Source organism: Procambarus clarkii, chromosome 52, assembly GCF_040958095.1.
Source record: "Procambarus clarkii isolate CNS0578487 chromosome 52, FALCON_Pclarkii_2.0, whole genome shotgun sequence".
NCBI classification, from domain to species: Eukaryota; Metazoa; Arthropoda; class Malacostraca; order Decapoda; family Cambaridae; genus Procambarus; species Procambarus clarkii.
This window is the reverse complement of record NC_091201.1, coordinates 2961384-2982899: the sequence shown is the minus strand read 5'-3', so window position 1 is coordinate 2982899 and position 21516 is coordinate 2961384. Positions and strand designations below refer to the sequence as shown.

Here is a 21516-nt window from a genome sequence, read left to right as displayed (position 1 = left end):
TATCTACCGTGAGGGCTTGCATTCTAACCATGCACTTTCCCTGAGAGAGTTTTACCTAACCACTCATTTATCAGGATTTTTCATTGACTTTTCTTGTATCTTTAGTAAAGTGTGATATGTTATCCAGAAAGTTAATTTATTAACTTACAAGAAGTTCCTTCACACAAATAAGAAGGCAGTGTTTAAAGAAATGTAATCGTGGGTGGGGAGGCAAGCAGCTGGCAAAGAAGTGTTGATGTTGGTACTGCTCCAGTTTCTGACATAAGAATAGCAATTGGGGAAAAAGGATAATTTAGTGTGTAAGTAAAATGATGGACACTGACGGTAAGAGAAGTGACGTACAGTACATGTACAGTACATTGAAATCTTCTAAGCACGAGGATTTGAATGCTTCAGTTTACTACTGATTTACAGAGCAGTGTAGCCTGGGGCTGGGTGTTAGTGGTGCACAGTTAGTCTGTAGCTGAAAGAATGGCATTAACAATGGGTATTGAGGACTTGAGTCAGTTAATGAAGACTGCTTTAACCCTTGTGCTGCTCTGCTATTAATAGCCTTCAGCACCTATTAGTGTTGGAAGGTTGAGAAATTATGCACCTGGCCCCTTAAGTTTAATAGATAGCATGATATAGTACCATAATAACATTTTGCCGTCCCTTGGTTTTCAAGGTCAGTGCTACAGAAAATGTTGAACAAAATACTGTATTGTTTTCTTGTATATGCAGCACAGTATTGTATGTAATAGCTATCTATATATGCATAAAATCATTCTTTATGTATTATTTGCTTATACAGTGTTTCAGTATAATGTATGTCATTTACTATATGAAAACGAAAAATTTGGCAATAGTAAAAAATTTGAATATTTAGTGACTTGACTACACACAAATCTGGATGATCTAAAACGATATTCTGTAATCCGGATTTTTGGGGAACGCTATAGGCTTTCTCTTGTGCTTAAATTGAATGCTAACAGGCATAAAGAACATTTCCTTCTCAGTTGCTGAAATGGAGGTGTTGGTGATATTATCAGATGAACTTTGCAAAGCTTTTTTTTTTTTTTTTTACTCTGTATTTGAGTTTTCTCTACATATTTCGTTTTTTCTGTGGGAAGCCCCTATGGCTCCCCGGAGCTTACCGGGCTGATATGTATGTATTAGTCCATGGCATCAGTTGATTGGAGTTCTTGTCTACCGGGGATCTCCAGCCAAAACCTTGCCTCCTCAGAGAGGCACGAGGAGCAATGGCCTACGGAGACCCCCATGTGTTTGGAAGCATTCCATGTCTGCCATCGACCGGGAACTGGCACACAGAAAGGTAGGTGTAACAAAACAAACCTCCACATGGAAAAAATCACTACCAAAACCCGGTAGCAACAAAACTCCCAAACTAAAACAAGCAAGCATCACTAACGCCGTCGCGCTGATCGTCTCTGCAGACCCTCCCCACCCCTCACCCCACCTGCCTACACCGGCCGCTACAGTTTTCAGCTCCTCAGCTGATGTAGACTGTTGCGGTCGTCAACTCTGGCCTCTGGCTCTTGCAGTTCTGTGCCTTGTGGTGTATTGTTGTGTGTAGTGCGCAGGCCAGGAATAATTTATCAGTACTGGGGTCCATAGGGGTCTCTTGCAGCTCAGCAATTGCCTGCCACTGTGGCCAGCCTCCTTTTTCTGGGGGGGGGGGGGGGGGGGGTGGCCCTGTTTGACCTTGGGAAGGCAATGGTATCATTGTTGGTAGGGGCACAAGGTATTGTGCAGCTTGTCTCCCATTATACACAGTGGCCGGTTGTGTTCCTTCTGAGTACATTGTGCTTTCGTGGGGTTTTATTTGTCTTTGTTTCTTTTGCCTGGTGGTGGCCTTCCTCCCTTGGTTTATCCGCCCTTCTGTTGTACTGGTGGTCCTACACTAGGCCCCTGTGCTTGTACACATTGCAGCGGTTCAGGTTTTTAGCAGTTCTCTTGGTAGTTTGGGCTGAGCCGGTTAGCAATACTGTACCTTGCTTGGGCTTCCCTTAGCGGTCAGCCTAAGGGCCCCTGTAAAACTCCACTGGGGCTCTTTTTGGCCCTTTGGATGCGTCCTCCGAGTTCCAACTTGCCGAGTGTGAGTTTAAAGGTGTGTCTGTTCCCTTGTCTCGGGGTGACATTCACCAGTTTTGCCTCCGGTCATGCTGCCTGTTGGGTCAATGACATCTTTGATCCGGAGTCTTGCAAGTCTTGCACCTTGCATGTGTTACCCAGTCTTCCGATATTAAAGTTCAGGTACAGACGGCTTCGGGGTTGCATGCTAGATATTGGTTACTTGCCCAGATGCTCCGAGGCTGCCCTGCTTGGGTTACAGGGATACGGACTTGGGGGCGTTAGTTGCTTTGACTTTGGTTTCGTCCACGCTTTCATGTACTTCCCCAGTTCGTGTTCGTACTCCCCAACCCGCTACCCCCCCTTCCCCTGCTCCCGGCTCCCAAATATCTGTGGGTCTCGGAGTCGGGGCGGAGTTTAGATGGTAGTGAAACTTGGGCGACTTCGGGGACTGCCTCTTCGGGTCAGTGACGGAGGCATTCGAGCCTGCTCCTCCTGCCGAGGCCTCCGGGTCTTTCCAGCGAACCCGCTTCTTCTCAGACCTTCTCCCTGGATTCTGCCTTTTCTTTAGGGGCAGAGGGTGTGGAGGACAGCTCTGCCCCAGGTCTTAACATGTAGGACCCCAAGGCTGAAGAGGAGTTGACTTTGGGGGCCTGAGCCCCATATGACCCCGCTCGGGTGTGGGTGCTTTCATTGTGGGGCTTGTTGTTGCCTGGGGAAGGGGTTTTTGTACCCTCCTTTCCTGTATGAGTATGATTTGGGTTTGGTTTCTGGTTTTGGTGTTTTTCAGTTCCTTCCGTCGTTCCGAAGGGTTTCGGCTTCTCGAATCCTGCCTAGGGAGGTTCAGGAGGCCATCGCGACTTACCTCCTGTGAAATCCGGATTATGCCTCGGTGATGAATCAGTCTTCTTTTGAATGTGCTACGAGGTACCATAGTCTCCCTGGTTAGCAGACTGCCCTTTCTTTTTGTTAGGAGCGTGGAATAGGTTTTGTCGAACCTGCACGCTTGATTGGTGGGAGACTTCCACTGTGGTGCAGGTTTACCTGGTGGGGACGCGTTTGAGCGCCTGAATGCGTGCTTGTTTGCCCCTGTGCTTCTGTGCTTCCTCTGGATGTTGGCATTGTGCAGCTTCACTTGCAGGTTGTACGCCATGGTGGGCCTTCCCGGAAGGGTCAGGCCAGGGTTCGGGTTCCTCTAGTCGTGGTGGGCCAGCAGTGCCAGTTTCAGAGTCGGCGGCATTTGGTTGGTGCAGTGGTTGCTCTGCTCATCAGTTGGCTTCTCATAAGGGGTGTTGGCCCTTTCATAGGTCACCCCATTGATGGAGGGGGGTGGAGGCTCGCACTGTTTGCTCACACCTGGTTCCTCGATTCATGGGCGTTTTGGGCCCTCTCTTCTGGCCTGTGGTGGCGTTAGGTGGCTGCTCCTCCTCCTCCTGAGGGGTTTGGGGCTAATGGGGCAGGCCTCTTTCCCTGCACTCCAGGGGTCATCTCGGAATGGGTGCGCTTGGGCGTAGGCGAAACAACCTCATCCCTCAACTGGGTTTCCTGCTTGTTTCCAGTCCTGAAATGGGACTGTGCGGATCTAAGGTTCATTCTGGACTTGTCCCGTTTGAACCCCTCAATCTTTTGCCCCCTCTTTTTGGATAACTACTGTCCCAGTTCTGACTTCACTTGGTGCAGGATGCTTGGATGGTGTCTGATCCTCCAGGATGAATATTGGCATGTCCTGATTCATCCGGGGTTCAGGGACTGGTTAGGTTTTGTGGTGGGGCGGCTAGTTTTCTGCTTTTGTTGCCTTCCATTTGACCTGAATCTGGCAACTGGCATATTAACTCATCTTACCCAGGTCGTGGTGGCCCGTCTAAGTCTGTTAGGGGTTCGGTTCTGGCCTACCTCGATGACTGACTGGTGTGGGCTCCCAGCCGGTCTGCGTGTCTGTGCACCAGGGGTGTGGTTCTTTCCCAGCTCGCCAGGTTCCTGGTGAACTGGAGGCAGTCCCATCTGGTTCTGTCCTGGGTTTGGACTTGGCTGGGTTTTGTGTTGGACTCTCGGATTGCTCCTTGTCTCTTGTTCCAGTCGTTGATGCTTCCGTGTCACTCGGCAGTTGCTAGAGCAGCTATGTGGTAGTCTGAACTTTGCCGTTCTTGTTTACCCGCCAGGTCGGGTGTGGCTTCGGTGGCTGTTCTGGTTCCTTCGAAGATCTCCCTTCCACTGTTCTCAAGATCGTTGGGTTCAATCCCCGGTGGGGCTTTGCGTCGGTTACTGCGTTACTGACTTCCTCTAAGGGTTTTTCGGGGTTCAGTGCCGTGGTGCCCACCCGAGCCCTTGCTTGATGTGTTCACGGATGCCTCGTCTCTCGACTTTTGACCAGTGCTCACCAGACCAGCCAAGGGGTGGTGTGCTCCGTCCTTCCGTTGGACTCGCAGCACGGTACAAGAGTTCGTGATGGTGCGCTTCAGAGGGTTCTGGGTCGCTTGGGGTTAGATGCTCAGGCTCTGTTCGGACAGTTCTCCAGTGGTTCATTCCCTGAACTGCGAGGGTTCTCTTCAGTTTTTGGATCTTTGGGGCTGGTCTCTTTGAGTGACTCGTTTGCTGGATTCTTGGGGTCTGGCTGTCTGGGCAATTCATGTCTGGGGAGTGTCCAATGTCCTGGCGGATAGTCTGTCTCGGTTCATTCCCCTGTCCACGGAATGGACGGTCGACACAGACTCCTTCAGTTAGCTCTGCCAGATATACGGACTCCCAGACGTGGACCTCTTCACGTCGGCATGGTCCCGACGTCTGCCAGTGTATGTGGCACCCTTCCCCAACTGCAGGGCTGTTGACCAGTACTGCTGAAAAGTATCTGACAAGGTGGGATTACCTGTACCTCTCTTTCCCTGGTCCAGCTGTTACTTCAGGTCCTGGCTTGGTTGGAGACTTGCCAGGGGAGAATAGTCCTGTTGGCCCCTTGGTTTCAGGCGCTTCTTGCTCGGTGTCCAAACCCACAATGTTTTCCACAGATCCGCCGCTTTCAGCAGATCGGCTCGATCGGGTACCTGGGTGGTTCGGTTTTCTCCTCTGGTCTTAGCGTCTGGTCTATCACCACTTGTATGGTGGTAAAGTGGCTTCGTTGGTGTCCCACCTGTGAGCTTCGTCTTTGCAACAATGTGAAGTTTCCTGATGCTCTTTCCGCCATTTTCTCTTCATAGGTTGTCCTCTATTTCAGATAGGTTGTCTTGTCCTTTTCAGGAGGTGCTTTGTTTCACCTACAGACTCCTTATGCGCCGCCTGAGCCGTCCTGGTCTTTGGGGTGTTCTCCTTTCTCTCTCCTCCTCTGTCTGTAGTGGCCCCTTCGGTACAAATTGTTTTTCCAAGGATCTTTTTTTTTTCTGTTGATATTGGCTTCTGGGGGATGGGTCAAGGAGCTTCATGCTCTCCTCTGGCAGAGAGATTTCTGCTCTCCTCTGGCAGAGAGGTTTCTGCTCTTTTGGTTCTGGCAGTAGGTTTGTTCATGTGCAGCCATCTCTTTTTTTTTCTGGCAAAGAATGAGTTGGCGGCATTAAAGAGGAGTCACTGATGCTTGGTTGCTCGTGCCGGGGGTACATCATATATTGTTTGGTTGCGGCTCTTCACTGTTACCTGCGCACCACGGTCTCTGTGGCCGGGGATGTGCTTTGGGTTGCCCCGGTTTCCCTTGTTCCTTATTCCAGGGCTTGGGTCTCCCAGGTCATCCGCAGGGTTGTTTGATCCAGTCAGCCTGCAGTCTATCCTCGTGCCCATGACATTCGTAAGTTTGCTGCTTTGGCTGCCATCTTTAATGACATATCTTGGGCTGACATTCAGGCACAGGGATTTTGAAGGTCGAATAGGGTCCTGGCTGTGCATTATGTAATCAACATTCCTGGCCCTAGTTGGGAGTGTTTTGCTTTGGGTCGCAGGTTGCAGCCAGTTGTCTTGACTTCGAATTGAGATGCAAATGGCAGCTGCCTCCCAGGTAAGTCCCTTTTGTCACTTTTCATTGTTTAGGTAGCTCTGGGGAGCCATAGGGACTCCCCACAGAAAACCAGCGTTGAAGGTAATGACATGCCACTTTCTGGGTGAGCCCCGGGGGACCCTCCAGCACTCGCCCTCCGGTCAACAGTTTTCTCCTTTTTTTTTTTTTTCCTATGCTCAGCTCAGAACTGAATGCTGTAGCAGCCGGCGCGGAGGGTCTGGGGGCAGGGGCTGTGCAGATGATCGGCGCGACAGGGTTAGTGACGTTTGCTTGTTTGGCAGTTTTGCCTACCTGTTCAGGTTTTAGTAGAGATTTTTACCATGTGGGATGTTTGTTACGCCTACCTTTCTGAGTGCCAGACCCCGGTCAATGGCAGACATGGAATGCTTCCAAATACATGGAGGTTTCCATAGGCCATTGCTCCTTGTGCCTCTCTGAGGGGGGCCAGATTCTGACTTGTGGTCCCTGGTAGGCAAGAACTCCAATTGACTGATGCCACAGTCTAATACATACATATCGTACAAACTCCGCGGAGCCTCCTGGGCTCACCCAGAAAATCGCGTTTCATTGCATTCGACAGTTTTTTTTTCTCCTGATTTTAGGTGTTTATTTAACTAAACATTTGAAAATATATGATCACTTGAAGAAGACAAATTAATATATTACCCATTTAACAGGTCATCTGTTTCAGAAAATAGAGTAACAGTGTCAAGTCTTAAAGCAAAGTCCAAATTTCAAGGATTAATGAAGTCGTAAGTTAAAGTAGAGCACAAATATGTAGCCTTTGTCAGCTGTATCCCTTCTTGGTTATTGTTCATACCTGTTCTATTTTAGTTTCTTGCTGTAGCTTGTCTGCTTGTGTGCATGGCAGCAAAAATGGAGAGTAATTTGAAGTTGGTGCTTAAGGAAAAGTTAGGGGAGTAAGAATGCATCTTAGTCTCTTCATTTTAGACAACATTCAGTTTACTAAGAAAAGTTGAAAATCCTTCAACCATTCACCTAGATGTAAGTGATGTTAGTTATAAGCAAAGTTACCTTGATCTATACTTGTCTTGAATACTTGGTTTACAACTAATAATTGTAATTAGATACTGTATTATATTTAGATGCAGGAAGGAACAAGTTAGCTTTTCCTAATGAACTAGGATTTTCTGAGACACAAATTTGCATAATTGCTATAACAAGGCACTACCATTACAATGTTAGTGTATTGGCTTTGTTTACATTTTGATGTGCATAATTTTTTTTTTTTTTTTTTTTTTTTTTTTTTTTGTCAATACAGTAATTTGAAGGTAGAGTATGATGACTAAACTACACACCAGAAAATGAGGAAACAAGGATGTTTGGGGCCGTCCTGCGACCATTATCAAGTACATTGTGATAATGGTTCAGGACGGACCAAAACGTTGTCATCTACTCCTTTTCTGGTGTGTGGTTTAGTTGTCATATCTAAAGCCACATTATTGTGACTCATTGTCTGCATACAGTATGAACTTTTGAACTCCTAATTGATGATTTCAAAAGTGTGTTTTGCATCCTTTATCTTGTTCGCGATTAATATATTCTCTCTTCTGATTTTCAATGTGGGAGTTTGTCGTCTTAAATCGTTTTTTAACGTTTATACCCCTCTGTGGAAGACTACTTTTCGTGTACTCGTCTAGTTGAGCTTCGGCTCTTTGGTCCCGCCTCACAACTGTCAATCGACTGGTGTACAGATTCCTGAGCCTATTGGGCTCTATCATAGCTACATTTCATAGGGCCCAATAGCTTCAGGAATGTGGTGGCGGAAGGATGCATGCTCTGACAACCTGGTTATCTTGAGATGATTTCGGGGCTTAGCGTCCCCACGGCCTGGTCCTCGACCAGGCTTCCTTTTTGTTACACACATCCAGGAAGCAGCCCATAGCAGCTGTCTAACTCCCAGGTACTGTACTTATTTACTGCTAAGTAACAGGAGCATTCGGGTGAAAGAAACTGCCCATTTGTTTCTGCCTCCACCGGGGATCGAACCCGGAACCTCACGACTACGGATCCAAAGAGCTGTCCACTCAGCCGTCAGGCCCCAGCTGGACTTAGAGGGCAGTTGTGTGGGGCTTGTCATACTTCTCTTCTGACCGGAGTATAACAGATACACTACGACAGTTTTATATCATAGCTCTTGAGCCTCTCTCTCTCGTCCTTCCAGTTTGATTTCTAAATGGGAAAATAATTCATTAGTAAGTCCATCCTGACTTCTTCCATAATATGATTGTGCTTTACCCAGTTTGGTACTCTTCTGCTCAATCCAAATTGCCCTTCCGTTTTGTGGAAGGGCATTCTAGACACACGACACATTCTATGCACGTGTCTGATATGCATAGGTAGACAAGCCTCAACTTGGAGGGTGTTAAGTGTCTGCTCCCCATCCCTGGTTTTGGCCGCCAGTCAAAGCGGTTATCGGGGTGTTGCCACTGTTATATGCAAACGGCTACTAGGAGAATTAAAAGTCCTACTAGTAAGAAAAGACTACTAGTAAAAAAGCTACTAGTAGGAGTTAAAAGCAAGTGAGGATCAAAGTAAACAAACCACCTGAAGGTGCGAGTTCCCTGTCAGAGGTTTTACCCCCATTGACACCCCAGACACCCCCTGCTAGGATGATTAATAGCTGAAAGACAATGTTGCTGTAATAGAGCATGTGTTGAGTAGGTGTGACAATAGATTTAAATACTAGGGTGAGCAAGAAACGGATGCGTGTCCCAGGGTCCCCTCACTATGCTACTTTGTTTTACAAACTTTTGGGGTTTTATTATTGCATCATTGTGTAGCATTCTGGACTTTATTATACAGCATATGTTCCCAGCCAATGTTCTCTTGGCTGGGAAGTCAAGAGACCATTGCATATTAATATAGGTAATATTGTGTAAAAAGTATATATATATTTTTTATTTTGAAGATCTCTGGAACCTAACTATTTTTTCCGTTTACTGTACCTCCAAGTTGGATCAGTGATTTTGTATATGGTTTATCTACAGTTTCACATGACTGTTCCCTACACAAATCAAGGGATGCCCAAATTAAATTTATACCAGTTTTTCTAGAAAAAGTGTGGGGCTCAACTTGCATTTTAGTAGCTAGATTATGTCATTTTTAATGCTTGGCATGTACAAGAGTTTGCATTTCTTTATTAAAAACACACAAAAACAAGACTAAAAATATTTTAGTTCCTAAATTATATCTTGTAGACAGGAAATCAAATGAAAATACTTGGTATAGCCAAAGGATTAAGGAGAAAATGTTTTAACACTTGTTTATATTACAAATTGAGGTAAGCATTTTACACCATGATACATTGTGGTGGAGCACTGCTGAGGATGTTTTACTTAAGTGCGTGTTAGAGCTATTGCAAGACTGTGCCATATAATCACCAGAATCTGTGTCAACTCTATCCATTGTAACCTCTTGTATATACTGTATATATAGGTAAATAAAAATAAGCATGATACTATAGTCAGTAGTAGTATGGAAGATGTGTGTGTGTGTGTGTACTGCATTCTTTAATGTTCTCTATACTATATTGCTATGTTAAATTTGGTAAAGATGATGCTTGACCTCAGTTTTAACATGCCTTACAAGTATATATTTGGGTCATTGGCCTTTATTAACATGATTTGTGTATTATCAGGAATGCTTGACCCTTAGGCTGCTAACAGATTATTTGCATTTGTTTTGGAAGACATAACGTACATTGCTAAACTCGCTGTTTATAAACAGCGATATAGTGGTACAGAGTAAAATTTAGTTATGTACTGTATATGAATTCTTGAAACCGAGAAGAAGAATTGTTTGTAGTTATTAATATTCAGAAAAGAAACTCAAAAAGGCACACTCACATTAATTGATTACTTCATGTATAACTGAATTCATCAGTCTAAGGGTTTAGTTAATATCCCGATCTCTTTAAAAACACACAGTGCAGTATACCTGAAGTCAACTAGTTTTACTTTTGTATTTGTGGTATTCTAAGGCTGCTTCTCCACTTAAAAATGTGTAGTAATTAAAACTACAATTTCCTGTTGTCTTTCTACATGCAGTTTGGTAGCTAATTGACTTCAGTAAATAAATATATAACATTAATATTACCAGAGCAGCATTGGCTCTGGCCCAGGTGCAAGCTAGCCCCATGGTGCCCACAACTGTAGAAGATCGAGGTGATCGGTCTATCACGGGTCGCATCAAAGTGAAGCTCAATGCCACACTTAATGCTGTAAAGGATGGTGTTAAAATACGCATTCAGAGAGTTAAAGAGGCAATCAAAAGGAAAATAAAAAATAAGGCGGCTAACGTGTCGTAAGTGAGGCGAATTCTTTTCAGTTTTAGGTGCTGTCGATCTAAAAGCTTCATATAAAAAAGTAATTGTGGTAATGTCATATAAATACGAGTAATGCACTTTACTGGAGGGCACGCCTAACCTTTCCACTCAGAGTTGTTGTTCTGGTGGAACCATGATATTCTTTGCATTATTTTGTATGGATGTTGATCTTCAATCACTGCATTAGAAATAACTAATAAGACTAGTGTGGTTTTTCATGGAAGCGCCGTCACTGCAAACGTTTAAAGAAATTGGCTTAATGGTGGCTGAAAATGTAATGCACTCCTTCCACATGCCAGCCCACATTGACACCAGTAAAATGATTTAGCATGAGAGAAAACAATTTATGTACTTGAAGCATGTCTCTGGTTTGTGTTACTTTCTCATGCTTGATAATGCAGATTGTTGAAGATGCACTAAATCATGTTAAGAAATTTGTAATGTAAGCTGAATAATATTTGTTAATGACATCTCTGAAAATAAATTAACTGAATAAGGCATTACAGGGGTACCTCAGTTTAAGAGTTTAATCTGTTCCAGGAGACGGCTCGTAATCCGAAAACTCGTAAACCGAAGCTAATTTCCCCATAAGAAATAATGGGAAATGAATTAATCCGTTCCTGATTACCCAAAAACCTCACTTCAAACTAAATTTTATACCTAATTCATCTAAATCTACACTATCAAAGTATGTTCAAGTTATTACTTACCCTTGCTGATGGAAGATGGTGAGGAGGGGGGGGGGTGGAGGAGAGGCGTTACTGTTTGGAAGGGAAGTCCCCTTCCATTATAACATCAGGCAGTGAGGACCTCTCAGGGATGCACTCTGGCACGTTTTGCCTGCATACCTCTAGGTCCTGGTTGTGGCTCACTGCTTGCTTGTCTAAGAATCTGTCTAAAGACACTTGTTTTTCCCTACATTTTAACACTTGTCTGTAGTAAGACATCACATTGTCATTTAAAAGGTCAATGCAATGGCCTGCTACAGCTTTATCTGGGTGAGTTTTTTCAACAAAATTTTGTTGAAAATTTATCACTGTACATTATCACTGTATAGAAACCTGATATTGGGGTTTCTTTACTGTTATAACCCAATGTAGATGTACAAGGAATGTCAAAATATGCCTGGAATGTTAAAACTAGTTTTACGTACCAGTGTTTAAGCTTTTGTTTTAGCACTGGGAAAAACGTCTGGCTTTGCTATACATAGTTGTCTAGGTGTGTTCATTGTAGATGTAAATGAATCTATAAAGTCTTCTATCCAGCTTGTTATTTAGTCTCATTTACACAATGCCTTGTTCTGAGTGAGCCCCGGTGGCTCCCCGATTCCCTCCGCACCTTCCGAGTAGTTGGTTGGTGGGTGTCATCTGTACATCTGCTTAAGAATTGGTGTAAGGGGCTGTAGGTGATTGGGAGCTCTGATTTTCCTACTGGAGAGGGAGATGTATGGCTAGTGTGCTTGTACTAATTCTGAAAAGATTTGCTAGTTTCTTTACATTATCATGGGAGTTCGTTTGACAGTTTTGAGGCTTTGGTTTCTATTAACCTGTATTGGTTTGCCAACTTTCACGATGCTTTCCTGGTGGAGTGGAGAAGCATCACCTGCTCTCTGCACTTCTGAGGGGGGCCGCCGGGTTCTGTGTGTGGTCTCGGGTAAACCAAATGAAACTCTATGGCTTGTGTAACCTAGTACTGTACTGTAGTTGGAAGCCATCTTGGCAAGATGGCTTCTGGGACCTGCCTAAGCTCATCCTGAAAGAGGCATTTCATTACATTCAATACTGGTTCTTAGAATTGCCCTGATAAAATGCTGAATATTATTTTAGATATATTGGAGGAGGTTGAAAGCTTTGGACAGGGGTGTGTTTACATTACAGTACAAGTACTGTACTTGCATGTTAGAAGAAATGAATTAACATATTTTTAGATTGATAACTTTGTAGCATGTATATGATTTTGCTTTTGTGTATAGATTTCTTGTGCTCTTTCTTATGCCATTTTTACTTTTCACAATTCATGAAGAGTAGTTTCCACTTTAGAGCTTCCTAATAATGAACCTAAGTTTAAAGCTTCAAGTTATTTATGCGTGTTGAGGTGATATCTTTAGGTAAATTGTAACATTGGTATTACCAGAGCTGCAGTGTCTCTGGCTCAGGTACAGCCAAGTCCTGAGGTAGCCAAGACTGTTGAAGATCAAGAAGGTGTTCGCTCAACTGTGGATCGCATCAAAGTGAAGCTCAATGATACTGTTACTGCTGCAAAGGACAAAGTTAAAGAAAAAGTAGGCATTGACAAGGTCAAAGATAAAATAAAAGAAAAGGTCAAAGACAAAGTAAAAGAAAAGGCAGCTAAAAAAACTGGACCCAACGGGTGGGCATATAAAGTCGTAAGTGGATCTTGACTGTTTTGGGTGCTGCTGTAACTTAAAATGCTTAGGAGTTGGCAGTAGACTTTCTAAATACTAGCAAGGTGCACCCCATGCTCACTTAAACCAAGCAAATATGCTTTTATACTTGGCATGCCTTTTGCTTGACACTGTCAATGCCTGCTGTTGCTATCCAGTGAGAATACCTTCATCTTAATGTAGTTTGGTAAAATGGCTTGCTTTCAGAGTACACTGCAATGGCTCAATATTTATTAACACAAACATTAAAAGAGGCATTAGCAAATATTGTACATGGTACATTCTAAACTTTGGGTTATAAATGTAAAGAAATTTGCCTGTTGAAATTAAGAAATTTATATTTACAGAACTTTAAAATTAATAATTACACTCTTAACCCCTAACGTGTAGTCAGTCAGTTGTTGACCAGCTGGGCCTACTGCAGTCGTAATTATTTACCAATTTTGTAATTGACCTGTTTTTCTAGCAGTGATGTAAAGATGGTTATAATGCATCTAGAGTACTGCATATAGATGTGATATAATTAACAAAGTCCCATGAACAAATTGTGCTCTTGTTTTTGTAAGTGTTTCCCATATGATGAGTCTGGTGTGCTAAGGGCTCGTGGTTAGGGTAACATTTCTGAAAGACATTTCCAGACAGAAACATAGTGGCACAGAATCAGTGTGCTGTGAACAGCTTTACTGGCAGTATAGGTATACTGTACATATTGTCAGCCTATAATCAGTACTGCCATTTGTGTTCATTGACATTCAACATAATACGTTGTGGAATATAACAAGTGAATTGCCGAACATAAAAATCGTCCATGTTGAACACATGTCCTCTCCTCATCACCGGTGTCGGCAAACCATGCATCTGGTGTCGATGGACATGGTGACCCCACTTCCTGAGGGACAGAAAAATTAGGAAAGGTAATTACCTAAGTGTAATTACCTAATTAGGTGGTGGTGTTGCTGTGGTGGTGACAGGTCACCTTAAGGTAAACAAATTTATGATTGATAACCCACGAAGTTATCATAATAGCACTGGAGATTTGAAATCGGGATGATAAACTGATAATCATAAATGTCCACAGTCCCCATGGATAATGGAGCATCTAGACGACAAATGAGGGCCTCATAACAATTGTAAGAGATTATAGTAAGAGCAGATGGATAAATCATGACTGTTCATACTCGGTGACTTTAACTTGAAATCCATAGACTGAGAGGCTTACATAGCAAGAACAGAGGACATTTGGCCAAGCAGATTTGTAAACTTCATCCTAGAGACATTCATGTTCCAACATGTTAAACACGCCACGAGAATGAGGGAAGGGGATATCCCATCGGTGTTGGATTTGACATTCAACAGGAAAGATGAGGTAGTGATCTCTCGGCCTATACTCATAGTTACTCGTGCTGTAAGAAGTTGCTTGCAATGTGCAACATCTTTATATCTTGTCTGTGATGGGTTATGTTTGGCATCTACAGATTCCATATGCAGAAAGAAATTTGGCAGTGTTGCCTGTGTTATCTCATTGAGTTGAGGATTAATACCAGGGGGTGAGCTACCCAAGGGTATGGGATATTTTTGTGCTACAAGGTGGTAGTGGGGGGGGGGGGATGCATGTTTGTAATAGCTAACAAAGGCAGCCTCTCCCCTTTTAAGTCACAGTAATTACAGTACCTTTTCCCACTTGTAAGCACCAGCATCGACTCACTGGTTCTTACAGGTGTGATTAGAAGAACTGAAGGAGGATTTACTGCAAATACACCTCAAAACGGAGTCGAAGAAGTAAGAGTCCACTGTGGTGTATCGGATGATGTGGTGACATCATAGTGCCACGTGTGTGCAAAGACCAGTAGGGTGATGTCAAGAACAGTGCCCGAGTCAGTGTGCATGATTCGTGTTACTAAAGTATCATAGCTTATGACTTGTGTGACTCGGTGGGAGTGATTAGTCATCGAGCGAGTGCTTGCAAGTGTAACAGTGACTCGTCTTTAGTGGAAGAACTGTTGTGAAAGCTCTACCCTAGAACTTTGGGATAATCTGAGTAATTACCTAAGTGTAGGTACAATGTGAGAGCTACACTCGTGGTGTCCCCTCTCCCCAGCACACTTTGTCATATAACGCTTTGAAATTACTGACGGTCTTGGCCTCCACCACCACCACCACCACCTCACCTAACTTGTTCCAACCGTCTACCACTGTTTACAAAAGTGAATTTTCTTATATTTCTCCAGCAGCTTTGTTTCGGGAGTTTAAATCTATGACCTCTTGTTCTTGAAGTTCCGGGTCTCAGGAATTCTTCCCTATCAATTTTATCAATTCCTGTTACTATTATGTATGTATTGATCATATCTCCTCTTTCTTCTGTCTTCTAGTGTTTGCATATTTAATGCCTCTAACGTCTCCTCGTAGCTCTTGTCCTTCAGTTCTGGGAGCCACTTAGTGGCATGTCTTTGCACCTTTCCAGTTTGCTGATGTGCTGCTTAAGATATGGACACCATACAATCGCTATATATTCTAGCTTTGGTCTAACAAAAGTCATGAACAATTTCTTTAATATTCCTCCATCCATGTATTTGAAAGCTATTCTGAAGTTAGAAAGTGTAGCATAGGCTCCTCGCACAATATTCTTTATGTGGTCCTCAGGTGATAGTTTTTTATCTAGAACCATCCCTAGATCCCTTTCTTTGTCAGAATTCTTTAGAGATTTCTCGCATAATTTATAGGTTGTGTGGGGTCTATATTCTCCAATTCCACATTCCATAACATAGGCATTTATTCACATTAAATTCCATTTGCCAAATGGTGCTCAATATACTTATTTTGTCCAGGTCTTCTTGAAGGGCATGACAATTATCTAGGTTTCTTCCCTATTATCTTAGCATCATCAGCAAACATGTTCATATAATTCTGTATTCCAACTGGTAGATCGTTTATGTAAACAGTGAACATTACCGGTGCAAGAACTGAACCCTGTGGTACTCCACTCGTGACATTCCTCCAATCCGATACATTGCTTCTGATTACGCCCCTTATATTTGTCAGGAAATTTTTCATCCATGTTAGAAGTTTACCTGTCACCCTTCCAATATGTTCGTTTCCAGAACAACCTCTTATGTGGAACTCTGTCAAAAGTGTTTTTTAGGTCCAGATAGATGCAGTCAACCCAACCAACTCTTTCCTGTAAAATCTCTGTGGTTCGATCATAGAAACTGAGTAAGTTCGTTACACAGGATCTTCCAGATCGAAAACCATACTGTCTGTCTGATATTATATCGTTTTTCTCCAGGTGTTCTACCCATTTAGTTTCAATTATTTTTCCAATATTTTGACTTGACACTTGTCAATGATACAGGTCTATAATTAAGGGGGTCATCCCTGTTGCCACTTGTAGATTGGAACTGTTAGCCTTTTTCCACACATCTGCTACAACTCCTTTACACAGGGATGCCTGAAAAATCAGTTGAAGTAAAGTGAAAGTGGTGTGGTGATCCATGTGCAGATACAAAATATCTGGGTTGAAGGGTGTTACACTCACCCTGGGTAGCGAATGACCACAGGGCGGTGCTATCACCCAGTGTGTACAAATGTTCATGTCAACCCAATGATTATGTCTGTGCAATATGCCTTTTGTATTGCAATCAGACATGTCATACTGGTGGTAGAAGGGTGTGCTGGTTTGTCATATAGGCCAATAGATATCTGTCATGCTAGTGGTAGAATGGTGTGCCGATTCATCATATGGGTCTCTCGGGTCTTCCCCCAAGGACTTCCGCCCTATTGCCCTCACGAGTTGTGTCTGCAAGCTCTTTGAACATATGGTTAACCTTTGTCTGATGTGGTTCTTAGAGCACTATCGCCTCCTTTCCCCTTCTCAATTTGGTTTTTGCAAATGCCGCAGCACAACAGATGTCTGGTGAACTTGGAGGTCTAAATTTGTACTGCTTTTGCTGCGAAGACCTCCGTTGTTGCCGTCCTTTTTGACCTGGAAAAGGCTTAAGACACTACCTGGCAGTCATATTCTGTCCCAACTTCATTCTTTTGGCCTTCGTGGGAATATCCCTCTCTTCCTCCAAAGTTTCCTCTCTCGTCGTTCGTTTCGAGTGAGGCCCGGTACCACACTCTCTGCCCCTTTTCGGCAATATGAGGGTGTGCCCCAAGGTAATGTTATGGGTACTACTCTTTTTTTTCTTGTTGCTCTCAATGGTCTTCTTTCCTCCCTCCCTTCCTTCTGGCATCTTCTCCACTCTCTATGTAGACGATTTTACCCTTTGCTGTCGGGGTGATGATTCGCCTCTCCTTCAACGGTGGCTTCAACTTGCAATTGATGCCGTGTCGTCTTGGGCCACTGATCATGGCTTAAAGTTCTCTGCGTCTAAGACTTGTGCTATGACTTTTACTCGGAAGCGTGTCATTCTTCGTCCCTCTGTCTCTTTATGGACATCCCCTTGTGTACAAGGATTCCGCTGAGCTTCTGGGGTTAATCTTTGACACTCGTTTGTCTTGGTCAGCGCATATCTCTTACCTCCGTGCTGAATGCTCTAAGGCCCTTTCCCTCCTTAAGGTTTTGTCCCATACTTCTTGGGGAGCGGATAGGCGTACGTTCCTCTCTCTACATTCCTTATTCGTCCTGTCTAAACTCGATTATAGTTACCCTGCTTACTCGTCCGCTTCTCCTCCTACTCTTCGCTGTCTTGATACTTTGCACCATGCTGGATTGCACCTCAGCTCTGGTGCCTTTCGTTCGACTCCCACCCTCAGCTTGTATGTTGACACTGGTTTCCTATCTCTCCAGGACTGCCGTGATTGCTACTGTCTTCGCTATCTGGTGCAGTTCTTGCAACATCCTTCCTTTCGCCTCTGTCGTGCTTTGACTTTTACCCCTCCTGTAGTTCCTGTTCCTCTTCACCACCTCCCTCTTTCTGTCCGGCTATCTCGCTTACAGGTCTCTTTCCATTCGTCTTTCTCGTATTTCTCCTGGTATTGTTCCTTCCTTGCCCCCGTGGAGGCTTCCCTTTCCGAAGTTTTGTACATCCTTGACCCGCATTACTAAAGCTTTTACTCCTCCTACGGTTCTGAAACGCCTTTTCCTTGAGCACTTTCCTTCACACTCCCGCTCCGTTTCCATCTTCACCGATGGGTCTAAGTCCGCGGACGGTGTGGGCTACTCCGTTGTTTTTCCTGACCGCATATATGTGTGTCGCCTTCCTTCGAAGACTAGCATCATTACAGCAGAGCTTTATGCTATTCTCCATGCTCTCCATCTCCTGCTTTCTCATTGTCAATCCTCCTTTGTGATTGTTGACGACTCGTAGTGCCCTCATGGCTCTTGGGTCCTTTCTGTCCATCCCGTTGTCGTCGAGATTCAACATAGGCTGTTTCTTATCTCTAGTAAATTTAAATCCGTGGGGTTTTGCTGGGTTCCCAGCCATGTTGGTGTTTCTTTAAATGAGCGTGCGGATGCTGCCGCTAGAGAGACTATCCACTCTTGTCTCGTTTCCTGTAAAGATGTTCATTTTTCCGACTTTTATCCAGTTATTCATTCCTCCATCCTTGCCCATTGGCAGGGTTGTTGGTAACAAACTGCGTACTCTTAAGCGTTGTGTGTCCCTATGGCCTTCCATCCTGCCACCGTAACCGGCGGTGGGAAATGGCTCTAGCGCGGTTGCGTCTTGGCCATGCTCGCTTAACTCACGGTCACTTAATGGAGCGCCACCCAGCTCCTTATTGTCCAAATTGGGTTGTCCCTCTTACCATCGTGTATACCCTTGTTGAATGTCCTGACTTCCAGGACGAGCGTGTCTTGCTTTCTGACTGCCCCTCGCTGTCACTTGTCCCTCAATAGAATTCTTGGTGAATCGGATACTTTTGATATCGTTCGCCTTATGCGTTTCTATTCTCGTATTGGCATCCTTGGTGATATTTAGCGCTCTCTGATTATTCCGCACATTTGATGGTGCTACATAGCCTTCCCGGTTTGGTGCCTTCTTTTTTATAATTACTTACTTACTTGCATTACAGCACTAATAATGCCTGGGATTCCAAACCCTAATGCCTATAATCATATTTCAAACGACAAACTTGATGCGTGTAGGACCCGTATAGTCTGTCCTCTATATTGCTCAAAGCAGTTGGAGAGGCTGATGACCCAGTGGAGCTTGACCAGGGACATGCCCATCTGAAGAACGATACTAAAGACCTAGTACTCGACTAGTGGGGTCCAGGTCATGAACAGCTGCTCTTATAGATTCTTTCTCCGATAGCTTTTGCCTTGCAGGCTTATATGCAAATTGGCAACATTTCATGCAATTGCAGTCATACAGAGCAAAAAAATAAAAAAAATTCCATTCCCTCACACAGGAACAAATATTTGACATCCAGTACCTTCCTCCCTTAGGTAAGAGTGTCCTTTTAGCAATAAAATATGTAATTCATTATAGTCTAGAAGAGAATGAGGAAAAAGCAGTTGAAAAACTTTATTTCAGGAGAGGACACTATGGGGAACTTAGCAAGTTCTTTAATGAATTTGATTGGAAAGACTTGTTAGACACGGATGTAAATGCCACATTTTGTGAGATATATGATGAAAGCCCAAAAAGATTTATAACAAGACCTTCTTTTGATAATTACTTATACCAAAACAGAGAAGCAAAACTAGACAACAGGATTGGTTTAACAGGAATTGAGAAAGCCAGATGAAAAAGACCAACAAATTGAATAAGTATAAGAAGAGGCCAAACCCTCAAACATACCAGCAATAGAAAGAAACAAGAAACCAATTACACGGCAGTGAGAAGAGGCAAAAAAACCGAGACACGAATTGTGGACAAACGTAAAACAGAACCAGGCCTATTTTATTTATTCATTAAAAGAAAATTGCAGGTAAAGGGTAAAATTTAGAGGGAGAAATTGGGAATAGATTTGCGGAGCATGAAAAGGAAATGTGTGAAACATTAAACGAACCCTTCCAGTGTTTGTGCTAAACAGTTTTCAGAGAACTTTCAGAAAATAAAATACATAGAGGTGTTAGAGATGAAGTGGAAAAAAGTCAATAAGCTAAATAAGAACAAAGCAGTTGGCCCAGATTGAGTTTCACCTTCAGTTCTAAGAGAATGTATGTCTCTACTTCAATTGATTTTTCAGTCATCTTTGTGAACAGGAGTCTTAGTAGTTATATGGAAAAAGGCTAATATGTTTCAATCTTTAACCAAAAAATGGTACCTGGGAAGACCCTCTAAATTATAGACCTCTATCATTGTCAAGCATGGTAATCAAAACATTGGAAAAATAATTTCAACAAAATGTGTAAAACACCTGGAGAGAGAGAGAGAGAGAGAGAGAGAGAGAAAACACGGTATGGTTTTTGATTAGGAAGATCCTGTGTAACAAATCTACTTACTTTCTATGATCGAGCCACAGAGATTTTACAGGAAAGAGATGGTTGGGTTGACTGCATTTATCTGGACCTATAAAAAACACTTGGCAGTGTGTTGTACCACACAAGAGGTTGTTCTGGAAACTAGAACATACTAATGGAGTGACAGGGAGACTTCTAGCATGGATGAAACATTTTCTGACTGAAAAATTAAGGCATTAATTAGAGGCAATGTATTGGATTGGAGAAATGTCAGGAGTGGAGTACACAGGGTTCAGGTCTTGCATCGGTAGTGTTCATTACTGTATCTACGTAAACGATCTACCAGACTGAATACAGAATTATATGAACATGTTTGCTGATGATGCTAAGATAATAGAAGATAAGAAGCTTAAACAATTGTCATGCCCATCAAGAAGCCCTGGACAGTAGAAGTGTATGGGGCACCACTTGGCAAGTGGAATTTATTGACTAAATGCCATGTTATGGAATGTGGAATAGGAGAACATAGACTACACACGCTTCAAATTATGTGAATAATCTGTGAATTATGAATAATCTAAAATAAGTGAATAATTATTAAAAGTTATTATTAAAATTATAAGTGAATAATCTAAAATTGTGAAAACTTCTGATAAAGAAAGAGATCTAAGAGGTGGTTTTGGATAGCAAACTGTCACCAGAGGAACACTCAAAGAACATTGAGCAAGGAGCGTATGCGTCACTTTCCAACTTAAGACTCGCTTTTAATTACATGGTTTGTGAAATACTTAAGAAACTTCATGACTTTTGTGAGACCAGCTGGAATATGCAGCAGTTGTATGGTGCCCATATCTCGAGAGGCACATCAATAAACTGGAAGAGGTGCAAAGTCATGCTACAAAATGGCTTCCAGAACTGAAAAACAAGAGTTACAAGGAGAAGTTAGAGGCATTTAAATATGCCATAGCTAGAAGATACAAGATAGAGGGGTGATATGATCACCACTTACAAAAATAACAGGAATCGACCAAATTGACAGGAATTCCTGAAACCTGCAACTCCAAGAGGTCACAGATTCAAGCTAAGGAAACAAAGCTGCCAAAATAATATTAGAAAGTTTTGTTTTGCAAACAGATTGGTAGACAATTGGAACAAGTTATTAAGTGAGGTGGTGGTGGAGGCAAAACTGTCAGTACTGTAGTTTTAAAGCATTGTATGACAAATTATTGGGAAGATGGGACACCATGAGTCCCATCTTCCCAGTAATTCATACGCTCTCTTCCTCTAACTACACTTAAGGGGCTGTCAGATTCAAATATGCCAAAAATGAAAACCGATTTGATTTCAATCAAAATTTTGACGTG

At 43.2% G+C, this 21516-nt stretch overlaps 1 non-coding gene across 1 annotated transcript in view; it reads left to right on the top strand.

The window, feature by feature from the left end:
• The window catches only part of LOC123763707 (uncharacterized), a 42548-nt gene that overhangs the window by 6513 nt on the left and 14519 nt on the right, over window positions 1-21516 (top strand). The window contains exons 2-3 of the transcript XR_011222695.1: window positions 10172-10375; window positions 12531-12783. This is a non-coding gene — a transcript (uncharacterized protein). The remainder of the gene's footprint in view (window positions 1-10171; window positions 10376-12530; window positions 12784-21516) is intronic.